The 11,243-nt window shown below is 47.3% G+C and overlaps 1 protein-coding gene across 4 annotated transcripts in view; it reads left to right on the top strand.

Annotated features, from left to right (window-relative positions):
• The first annotated feature begins 378 nt into the window (after nt 1–378).
• SGSM3 (small G protein signaling modulator 3) overlaps nt 379–11,243 on the top strand; it is a 32,418-nt gene continuing 21,553 nt past the window's right edge. For 2 of the 4 annotated variants that reach the window (XM_064453822.1, XM_064453851.1), the window contains exon 1: nt 2,144–2,265. The gene's annotated coding sequence lies outside the window, so the exon portion shown is untranslated. Of the gene's footprint in view, nt 465–2,143; nt 2,266–3,191; nt 3,239–11,243 lie in introns of those variants that run through there. The other 2 variants (XM_064453833.1, XM_064453844.1) reach the window with 2 other exon arrangements.

The raw sequence follows: 11,243 nt of genomic DNA, 5'->3' as shown, positions 1-11,243 counted from the left end.
ACGCTTGATTGTGACAAGGTAGCTATCGCAGTACCTTTCAATGGCTCCTTATAGAGCACTGCCAGCTGTTTAAAGAGCAATACCAGGCGCTGCCTGACATTTCTGTATGGCTTGTTGAAGAGCCACGGCTACGGGGAGCTGAGCCCACTTCCATTTTTGTCTTACTCATCTGCTGTTGTCCTGGCTTTCAGAGAACTCTGCTTTAGGTAGCAAATAGGCCAAAAAATTAGGAATAATAAAAGGGAGAGACCATAGAACTTCTTGGCTTATCAAACTGGTGGTCCTTCAGTGCTCCCTTGCTGGTTTAATACTGTACCTGGGGCTCTGTAGCTTCTGAAAATCATATCTACAGATGTAGGTTAGGAACCAGCCATTATGATTTACTTTTCCAGGTCCTTTGCTGTAGGTGCTTGATACTGAATGGCAGATGGACTCTGGCATGTGGAAGTCATTCTCTACTGCAAGTAAGTTTTGTCTGATAAGGAAGTAAAAAAGGTGTTGGAATTCATTGGATGCCAGAGAAATTCAAGGGCTTTGGTCTTATTTCTGACCCTGAATGTTCTGCTTGTAATGTCTGTTTTTTACTGGACATTCAGTACTGGACCAAACTCCTCCCCTTTGACTTAGACTGGAATGATTCCCTGACCTCTTCTTCTAGTGTTGTTATACTACAGCCCATTTCTTTTGCTTGAGTGCAACACAAAGCTCCCTTTTAGCTCTTATTTATTCAGACTCTCAGAGATGGCATGATCAGAATTACTTGATTCTTTTTTCAAGTGTGACTTCTGGAGAGAATTAAGAAAAACAGAACTAATTGAGCGAAGCTACGTGCTCTCCTTGAGGCCATCGTTGTTTAACGAGGATTTCAAAATACAGTATGTTTTAATGAGGCTTGTCTATATTAGGTAGTCTGAGAAGTGGGAAGCTTCGGGCTGTGATCTCCCCTCTCTAGATTTCTCTGGCTTTACCTTGCCTCTAGCCTATGGTATTCAAAACATTTATATGAGTTTTATGGTGTTTAAAATATTTTGCCTGCTTGTGCTATTAACAATTAATTAGCCATCTGTTTGAAAAAGATAACTCGAACACTGGTAATTTTCAAACTATTACTCAAATGGATAGCCAAGAAAAAAAAAAACAAATAGATGCGGCAGTCCTCCCTTCTTGGTCCTCTTTCCTCTGTGGGATTAAAAAAACCCAAGCAACCCTGTGCAGAGAAAAGGAACAGCTATCTTTTCTCATCACCTGGAAATAAATCTTTGTGCTAGGAAGAGGCTGCCAGCTGTGCAGCATTGGACTTGTTTTCCTGGAAAGTTTAAAAAGAGTAACAATGACTGAGGGAAAACATCACCCTCCTAGAAAACCGTGGCGTTATATGCAAATCCTTTTGGAGACTTCTGCTCCTCTTTAGAAGAGCTTGGTTTGGGACCTCGCTTTCTTTTCTCCCAGTGGGGTTTGGCAGAGGCACCAGCCGGTGCCGTAGTTCTCCCCTCTCCTTGGTTGTTGGTTGCCAAGAGGTGCCTCAAGAGCGGCCCTTCACTGATTTGTGAGGCCAGATCACTCTTCCAGTTTATCGTGATATGTATGAGAAAAAACTTCTTTCCTGTGAGGGTGACGGAGCAGTGGAACAGGCTGCCCAGGGAGGTTGTGGAGTTTCCCTCCCTGGAGACATTCAAAACCCACCTGGATGCGTTCCTGTGCCCCCTGCTCTAGGTGTCCCTGCTCAAGCAGGGGGGGTGGGCGAGATGATCTCCAGAGGTCCCTTCCAACCCCGACAGTTCTGTGATTCTGTATCCCTGTAGTCCGTGTCCGTGATAGATGCGACCAGTAAAGTGGCAGCGGGTCTGTGCCCAGCTTGGAGGGGAAATTGATCTAGACCTGAACGATGGGAAAGAACCGAGCAGCTTCTGCCGCTGCCGCCTCCGAGGCTGGTGGGGGCCAAGCGCCGCCTTCCCCAGCGCCTGCTCCCGCCACCCCAACTGCGCTCCGCACAGCTTCGTGCCGCCTCTCCTGCGCTAGGGGCTGGGGGAGCCACCGCTACTGCTCCACGCCTGTCGCCGAGAGACCCCCTTGGGGGCCCCCGCGCCCCTCGGGGTGCCGTGCGGCGGGGCCTACAGCCCCCAGAGCGCCCCGCGCCGCCGCCCGGATGCCGCGCATGCGCGCCGCGCCGCCCTCCGGAGCGGCGTGTGGGGCCGGCGGGTCGGGGTCGGGCGGCCGCTCTGTGGGGAGAGCGCGGCGGGCCGGCGCCGCCGCTGAGGAGAGCGGGTGAGTGGCCGGCGGGGCTGTCGCGGCCGAGCCTGGGGTGGCGGCGGGGGGTCCTGCCCTCGGGCGGGAGGGCTCTGCGGGCCGCCCCTCGCCCCCCGGGGGCTCGCAGCACTGCTCTTTCCCCCTCGACGGTCGGGCTCGTGGGTGATGGTCGCGCCACTTTTGAGGTGCCCCACACACCTCACACACACACACACACATCACCCCCGGCACCCCACCTCTCCCCTGCGGTGTCCCTCGGGCTGGGGAGGGGGACACACACCGGAGCCGCTGGGACGGTGCGTGGGTTGAGGGGTGCGCGGCCGCTCCCCGGCCCCTTTCCCGGGGGAGGGAGGGAAGGAAGGACCCCCCAACCCCCAGGGCAGCCTCCCCCCCGCCCCCCATCCCCTGGGCAGGCTCCAGCTCACCTGCTGCGCTGACGCAGGCTCCGGCGAGTGACTCATGTTGTGCACAGCTTCGCCTCGGGCCGGGCTGGGGCACGCCGTCCCCGCGGGTGCGCGCCGCGCTGCTTCCCCAGGCTTTGCCCTCTGCCCCGTCCCCCGCTGCCTCCTGCTGCTCCCCGGGATATGCCTCCCCCGTAACCTGCCTTGTCTCCTCTCCGCGGCCGTGACTCTCAGGTGGCCTCGTCGGTCCAGCTCTGCCATCCTCGTTTGCCCTCCACGCCTGCGTCTTTTCAGAGGTGCCCCAGAGGAGAGACAGTCTGTCTCCTGCCTGGCTGGGGGAAAGGAACAGTCACGATACAGGGATGGAAATATGGCAGTATCCTCTAGGCAGTGGGCATAAATAGACATATTGCAGGCCCTCTGATTGTCAGCTGTAATAAATGGTAGGAGGAAGTCGGGAGACAGACGTAATTCCTCTTACCTGGTGATGTAAATTCAAGGGAGTGAAGAACTGCGGTACCACGGATTTACATCTCTTTGCAGGCAGTGGCTGTGGGCACCGGGACAGCTGCTCTGGCTTCGCAGGGCCGGTAAGGGTGGGACAGGATAATTTTCTTCTCTGTGTCTGCTTTTCTTCCTTCCTAATTTTTTGAGGGATGTCTGAATTTAGGCAGGTACTTTCATTCTAAACAAGTAGATTTCAGTGTTGGTGGAGGGGGGGTTTTGTATGTGATGTCATAGCTTCCAGCGTCATGATGTCTCAGCCATACTCTGCATGGCTTGCTGTGATGTTTGGGGTGGGGGGAGTGGTAGGAATCAAATAGTAAAAGTGCCTTGAGGAAATGGAGGGTCTTTTCATGCTAATAGATGGGACAGAGAAGCAGTCCTTCTGGAATTAAGAACAGTAAGTGTTCAGTAGTGAGAGGCTGGATCTTAAAAATCACTCAAGAAGAAACTACCAGCCTAGCAGGAGAGGGGCACTGCTGTGCTTTTGCTGAGATGTTGATCGAAATACAGTTGCTTGTTGGATAATCTGAATTTTAAAGTAGTTCTTCAGCTGCTACAGAGTCTGGAGTGGTATCCTCGAAAGAAACAGTTACTGGAATGAAGATCCTTTTTGTTACGTAGTTACGTGTTTCCGGATCCATGTGCTGTACGTGTGGCTCTCCCTATGCAAAAGCAATGGTTGGATTCCTACCCAGGAGAATTCATGAAGTAAAAGGGAAGGAAGGGTGTGAGAAGAGGCATGGTGTGCAATTAAAGGGGTCAGGCTGGGGACTGGTTGCATCATGTTAATATAAAATTATGTTAATTCTGTATTTAACAGATTAAAATGACAGGTGCTACCTTTCTTAATTCTAATTTAGGATCATGTTTTGATAATGTGTCTTGGTAGTCTCAGGGAGATGTCATTTGTAGTGATGCTCCCTCAGCAAAAGGGCAAAGGGAATCCATGAGGGGCAGTGGAGAGGAAGGGCATATTTCTGGAGGAAGTGCACTGGTCAAGAGGTGGTAAGGTTAACATCAGCTAATGAGATGAGGGAAGTACTGCACACCTGCTCAGGACTGAAATGATTGTCCAATTTTAGGGTCTCTGCTAATGTCATTTAGGTTTTTCTTCTTTGCTGTGCTTTTAACCTGCTGCTTTCCTGCAAGATGGTAATTTTTGCAAATATCAGTGTTCTAAAGGACCTTGATGATCTTAAAAGATAGGCAATAATCAAAATATTTAGCTTTTAAAAATCAACATCTCTTACCTGAGGTGATGTGGTTACAGTAGATATTATTGGTTAAGGGGTCTGTATGAAATGAGTTGCCAGTCCCATTCTTGGTGAATTGGTTTGTGTGCTGCATAATTGCTTACTCCGTTTGGTGTTCGGGATGCTTAATGGAATTGGTTCACCCCTCCCAAGTGATACCACATTTGAGGTCGTAACTGTTTTGGAAATGATTGGGATGATGTCTGCCTTCCCAGCTGTGAAGTCCAAACTTCTCACCAAAACATGAGAAGGAAAGAAAACTTTAAAAAAATAAATCCTAAGGACTATTACAACTTTTTCTTCAGTGATAAAGGTAAGGCATCTTATATTTCAATGTATGCGGTCCTACAGCCTTTCTAGCTAAATCGGTGATCCTGGTTGGTGATCTGTATCACACCGGTTATCCTACCTCCTCTCCTAGCTCAAATGGATAGGATATAGAGATTTTGCAATTGTCAGGTAGGATGAGGTAGTCAAATAGCTTCATTGTATGTCGCAAGTGCAGTGTCCCAGATGTCCCTCAAGAGATAGAGAGGGGTTGGCACTTCAGGTTTGTATCTTCAGCAACACAGACTTCTTTCTATGCCACCTTCCATCACACAGTCAAGATTGTAGATGTATAAAGCTTACACAGGGTAAGTATCAGGGAGCGTTGGGGAAAAATCTCACTTGCCAGCTGTGTTACTGTTGACACCAGGTAGGGAAGAGGTGGATGTTCTGCCACATTTGTTTTGTCTCTGACAAAGTCTTGGCTTCTTTTAAACTGGAGTGCAACAAGTTCTATTGGTAACAGAGCAATTCTATTTCTGGCTTGAGGAAAAAAAAACACCCTAGAAGAAATGAAAACACATTTGCTTTATGAGATAGGAGAAAAGAAGATAACATATTAGTGTTAGTATGACTATAACAACAGTTGTCATTGCCCAGTCAGGGCAGTGTTTCTTGGCTGGGAAGTACTTTATGATTCAGAGATGAGAGAAAATGTCCATAACCTGACAGCCCTTTTGTTCTGGGGAAGAAATCTCCCTGATCCCCAGGAACAGTTAATATCAGGGGGTTTATCTTGTTTTGTTACAAATGTTAATGATCATTGTATATTTTGCTTTTTTTCTCTGAGTTATCTGTGCCTATAAACTTCTGTAGGAGCAAGATCTAAGCAGTCTTACACAGCACGCTAGATAAGAGTTTTGCAAACAGTCCTGAGAGGTGTTTTGGGTATTACTAGCCTCTTCAGAAAGTTCATTTCTGAAAAGACAGAGCCCTGAAGGAGAAAAATCTTGAATAGTGTGGGATATACTTTCCTTAGAAAGCCATTTTCTGGAGCCAAATGAAGTGAGACGTGCTTAGGGTCCTGCTAGGTGAATCTGACAGGCTTTTTGCTAATACTAGAGCGATAGTAATACAACAGAGCTACAGGAGTGTGACCTGAATCTAGCTTTTCTTGTGCCTCACCAGGAGGATGGCAAACCCTGACAGGTAAAGCTTTGCAGATCTGTCAGAGGCCATATCAAGGAAGAGCCATTCTTCAGGCTGTTGTTCCTTTGTCACTGGGAACAGTAGTTTGAGAATCGAACTTTCACCTGGAGGGTACCTGCAGGGCTTTATCTGGAGGTGATGGAGAGAGCCTTGGATGGCACAGCTTGTCACTACTCAGGGTGGGAGTGTCATATAAAAGATGTCATATCTGTCTTAAATAACTGTCAGTAGTGTCTTTCAACCTTTCTCTGATCGGTATAGCCCTGCATGTCTAACAGAAATATTTTCTTTCAAACTCCTGTATAGCAAGTGAAACTGGGCAGTTGCCATTAGCTTCCACAGACATCGTATAGTTTGCAGACTTACAGAAGTTCATGGACCAGGAGGTAACAATCACTTCTGGAGAGTTTTGGGGAAAATGAGTTTCTGCAGAGTTCTGCAGAAGCACCCTTGTCCTGCACCATACTTACTTGGGTGGAAGTGTCCTTTTACCGTGCAGAAATTGACCTTCATGGAAGAGGTGTTTGGGCCCCCCTTAGACACTAATCAGAAACCTTTGGGTTACATTTGCATAGCGGTGTTTAGCATGGAATTGCCTTTACGTGAAGCCTTGAAGACTAGGGCGATTGCTGACCTGCCTTCTGGCATGTGTCGGTTTTCTTCCCTCTGTGTTGGAAGCAGGAATTTTGCTGTGCAGTGAGAGTGGACACCTTGCTAGTTTGTAGGCTTTTTTTTCCATCCTCATTCAATGCAGATTAAAAAAAAACCAACTGTTGTTGAGTGCTTGATCTATTATAATCCTCCTGTGTGAGATAGGAGGAGCCCTCTATATTCCATCATGTATCCTCTCACCACTCAAATAATGGGAGCACCAGGAAATGGGAGACGACGACTCCTCTGATTCCAAGGATCTCGGCAAACAAGAAGTTCTCCACAGCAGTGCAGTTCATACTTAGCAGTGTCTGCTGCGTAAGGATAGACACCCTCAGCTTTCCAGGGATACAAGTGTGGTAGCTTGTGTTAGCAACACAGAGAATCAGCAGAGCCATAAATAAGTTTGTCTGGTTTGGGGTTTGTTTTTTTTTTTTTTCATGAGCCACATGGGGAAAGCTTTTGTTATCTCCAGATTTTAGAAGTAAGAGCTTCAGCCTTTTTCTGCATACAGGATCAGCTGCCTGCTTTGGAGACAGAGAAATAGAAGGCAGTTCTGCTCTGAAGGGAAAATACACATTGATATATAGGATATCTGCATTCTACATAAGTAGGTGTTGTGTAGGGGTTTTTTTTTAGAGGCAAGCTTGACACATTGAACTATGATCAGGAAGTCCAGCTGAGGGTCTGTCTGTCCAATGTGTAAGCAATAGGAACCAGGATCCTGCTTTTTTACATTCTTATTTTCAAAATGGAGATGAAATGGATATGAAATGGATATGAAACTGGATGTTACTTGTTCTGTTCCTTTTGTATAAACTGGAAATGGCTCAGCACCTTCAGTTTCATGGCGCGCTCTGTTGTTACAGCAGGCAGGCTTGCTGGACGCTGATCAGCACAGGGAGCAGACCTGTTGCATGGAAGTACCTTCTAGTTACATTTGTGCACGGAATTACATTTCCAATGTGGCCAGGAGTCTACAAGGTGCTTTATGGCAGGAGACACAGAGTTCCAGTTTACTTTTTGTTGTCTCCATTCTGTGTCGCTATAATAGTGCCCTGGGGCAGCTGGGAGGAGGCACTTCACCCCGAAATGCTCCAGCAGTCAGTATGTGATCCCATCTGGTGACTGGGCAGCACTGGAGTCCTGAGTGATGCCTTTGCAGTCAGTGACATAATGCTGTCAGCAGCTTGTCATCCTTCCTCCCTGCCCACCTGGCTCTGCAGGGGTGTCACAGCCTTCACCTTTACTGCTTTCCAGGTGTCATGTCTCCCTTTCTAGGCCTGCCGTAGGCTTTTATTTTGTCTCTGATTCACTTTTTCTGCTGTGAGAAGGTGGGCTGAGGGCAGTTAAACTCCCCCAACTTTTCATTCCAAGTCATGTGGTAGAAAGCAAGCATGAAGGCTACCTCAGCACCTCTCTCCTGCATTTATAGTGTGTTGCACAACAACCAAAGCAGTGTGAGGCTGGTCGTGGTTTGTAAGCCTTAAAGAGATAGTTCCTGGGATGACCCAGGTTCACCAACACCATAGTGACTCCTTAGCCAGGAGTTGGTGCGTGTCAGCGTCTGCATGGGATTCTGCGTTTCTTAAAAATCCAGGGTGTCAGTGTGCAAGGGACAGAAATTATCAGCATCTTGTCCACCCCATGGTCAGGCGTGTGGCTGTGCTTTGTTCACTTACCTACTTGTTTGTGAAGCTGGTGTTTTCTTCTGACTGTATGTGCAAAGCAAATATTGACTTCTGGGACTAATGGCATCTGCAGCTCCAGGATATGCCTTTGCCCTGACCTCAGGAAGAAACTGATGGGGGAAGGGAAGGAGAAGGACTTCCTGCTGAGAGCTCCCCTTGTGCATTTCATTGGGCAAGTCAGGATTTTAATCAGGAAGACAAAGCTTTCCAGGTGTGAGGGGACAGAAATGACCTGCCTGATTCAGTGCAGGGTCTGATTTGTGAGAGAGGAAGTGTTGGCCTAAATGTTAAATTGGATGCAACCTACATGGCATTTTAAAAGCTGAGCTGGAAGAGTCTTCTAGAACTAGACCTAAGTGTAGCCTCTGGACGAGTACTGTGGGTCTGCAGCTCTTCCAAAACACACCTTTTTTTTGGGTTGGTTTTTTGTTGTTGCTGTTTTTATTTTTTTTAAACAAAGGAAGAGAGTAGAGCGCAGTGGAAACCAGCTGACTGTCCAGAAGTGGCAGTGGGATTTACTGCTTGCAATGTTGCCTCATGTTCAAATTAAGCATTCAAAAAGCTGAGTTTTTCCGCATGCTAGCATACTGTCAGAGGAAGTGTTGTATATGCTGCTTCTGTGACAGTGGATTAAAATCAATCCAGAAAAAATCGTTATGCTTATTCTGGTCCTTCTGATGATGTTCACTGATGGCTTCTGCATAGGAGAACGTTACTAGTTGTAATGTTTTAATCATACAAAAACATTGCTTTGTAAAATGTTCATCTTCTGCACAGTCTGTCTGCTAGAGGTATGTTGCTTTTTTTGGTGTTTTCTTTTTCCTTTTGTTGCTAAAATCATCGGGGGAAGAACACTCCTGGGAAGGAGTTTCTATCCTAAAATAAAGATCTTACTGAAAGGCTCCGGACAGCGTCATTTCATGCTTAGCACATCCAGCCGCTACCCCAGCAGACCTAAGTGGAGATCACATGGCAAAAGAGGCCAAGCAAGTAAAACGGAGGCAGCAGGAGATTGTTATCTGGTGTTTGCAAGAAGCTAGGTAATTGAAATCTCTCATATTTCAGTTGTGTGGAAGAGCAAGTGTGTCCAGAGGAGGCTTGATATTGCCAAGTGGAAGTAAATTTGCAGGTCTCCTTTGCAAACATCAGTTTCTAAAGGTCACCTACACTGGAAAAGAAACTAATTGGACATAATCCTGCACAGTGTGTATTTGCATCTCTGACAAAGGTGTTGCAGCTGAAGTGCTTCAAATAGCTGTACCTGTTGCTGACTGTGTGCTTCCCTTGCAGCCTTCTTTTTTGGGTAGACACACTGTCATTATAGCTGTCTTCTAGCACACTGGAATCAGTGGTGGTGTGATTTGTTTTAGAGTCTGAACTCAAAACATAAAGCTGGAAATAACAGGTACCATTTGCATTTTAACAAAAAAATGCATTTCTTTCAAAGTGTGAAGATTACCTCTTGTGTGACCAAAATTGCTTCATACAGGAAACTTAAATTGCCTTTAAGCATGGGAGATGCTTCCTAATGCATGGGTGAAAACTGGTTTTAATTTCTGAGTTCTGATGGTTTGGGAGTTACCATTAATATTTGTTGGATCTGATGTGTTTTTTCCATTGTGTCCCTTACTGTTCCTCGTACTGTGCAAATAACACAGCCAACTCAGCTGTAGCAATTTTATAGGCTTCATGGGAGCCCCTTTTGTTACTTGCTGTCTCCTAGCTAGGAGACTTTGAGAACTGCTTTAGGTTTATATTCCTCAGTCAAAGGAGAGAACTTACTGTATCAGTCCCATATGCCAGATATCCTCTTCCTCCTGGCTTGCACTGGGTGGTGTCTGGCTGTGCCAGGCAAACTTCCTCCCTGTTCCTGTGATGCTTTATTGGCAGAGTGGGAGTAGGGAGGAAGCAGGGTGATGAAGAGCTACAGGGCTACCCTAGTGGCCTTGTGCCGCAGCCAGAGCCTTCTCTTGGTGTGATTCACATTCCCCACCCTGCCTTTCCCCACACACTGGTGCCAGCAGCAAGGTGAGCCTCTCGTGCTATGTCTGGGCCCCGGCTCAGATGGGTGTTTGCAGGAAGGTTTCTATAGGAACGAGGGGCAGGAAAAACCTGCCCACCAAGTTCAGTACTCTAATGTCAGGGACAGGAGGGCAGGCAGCAGGCAGAGGAGCAATCTCCTGCAAGGCAGAGGCCAGCACTCGATGACGTGGACAAGGGAATGTGTTCCCCTCTGCTACCCCTGTCCTGGGACAAGGAGGAACTTTCGGCCTCAGCGCTCTCCTGCCCTGCTTCCCGAGTATCGTGGTTAATTCCCTTGTTACGGGGTGTTTTCTCATCTACGTGGCTAGCACACTGGCCCGGCTTCTCCATAGCAGGTTGGTTCAGCAGCGATTGTGCATGCGATGAAGGTTAATGATGACAGAAGGGGATTGCTACTCACAAGCTTGAGGCACTGAGCACGGATTCAGAGCACAGGTAATGAGAAGCATGGCAGACATACCACGTGGCTGAAACAGTGACTCTGTTCCTAATAAAAGTAATTGGAAACAGGGTTAACTGGGCTGAGAGAAGGCAGGGGAGGAGGACATGTTGCAGGCTCAGGAACAGAGCAGCTGTGTGATCACAGGGCAGTGATAAGCTTGAAAAGAAAGCACCAAAATACATTCACAGTGATGTTGAAAGGGGAATAAGTTGTCAGCAGATTTACCTGCTTGGTGTGCATATGTGTGCGTCCCCATGTAAAATGAGTGTGCAGGTGCTCATTTTGTAATACTTATGTCTTCGGCTACTGAGGGAAAAGTTGGTGCTAAGAGAACAAGTGGGGCTAGAGTGATGGGAAGGATAGAAGAGCATTTAGAGAACTCGTGGGTAAGCGACTGGCCATTGTGTGGACAATGTTACTTCTCAGAAACAAAAGCTGAACTTTTTCGTGTTTGTTTGGGTTTTTTTTTTCTTTTTGCCCTGAGAGTTGGTATCAGAAGATCAGAGTATCAGTTCATCTATGCCAGCCTTTG

Source organism: Phalacrocorax carbo, chromosome 1 (genome assembly GCF_963921805.1).
Source record: "Phalacrocorax carbo chromosome 1, bPhaCar2.1, whole genome shotgun sequence".
NCBI lineage: Eukaryota > Metazoa > Chordata > Aves > Suliformes > Phalacrocoracidae > Phalacrocorax > Phalacrocorax carbo.
Note: the sequence above shows the minus strand (reverse complement) of the source record. Positions and strands in the feature narration are given on the sequence as shown.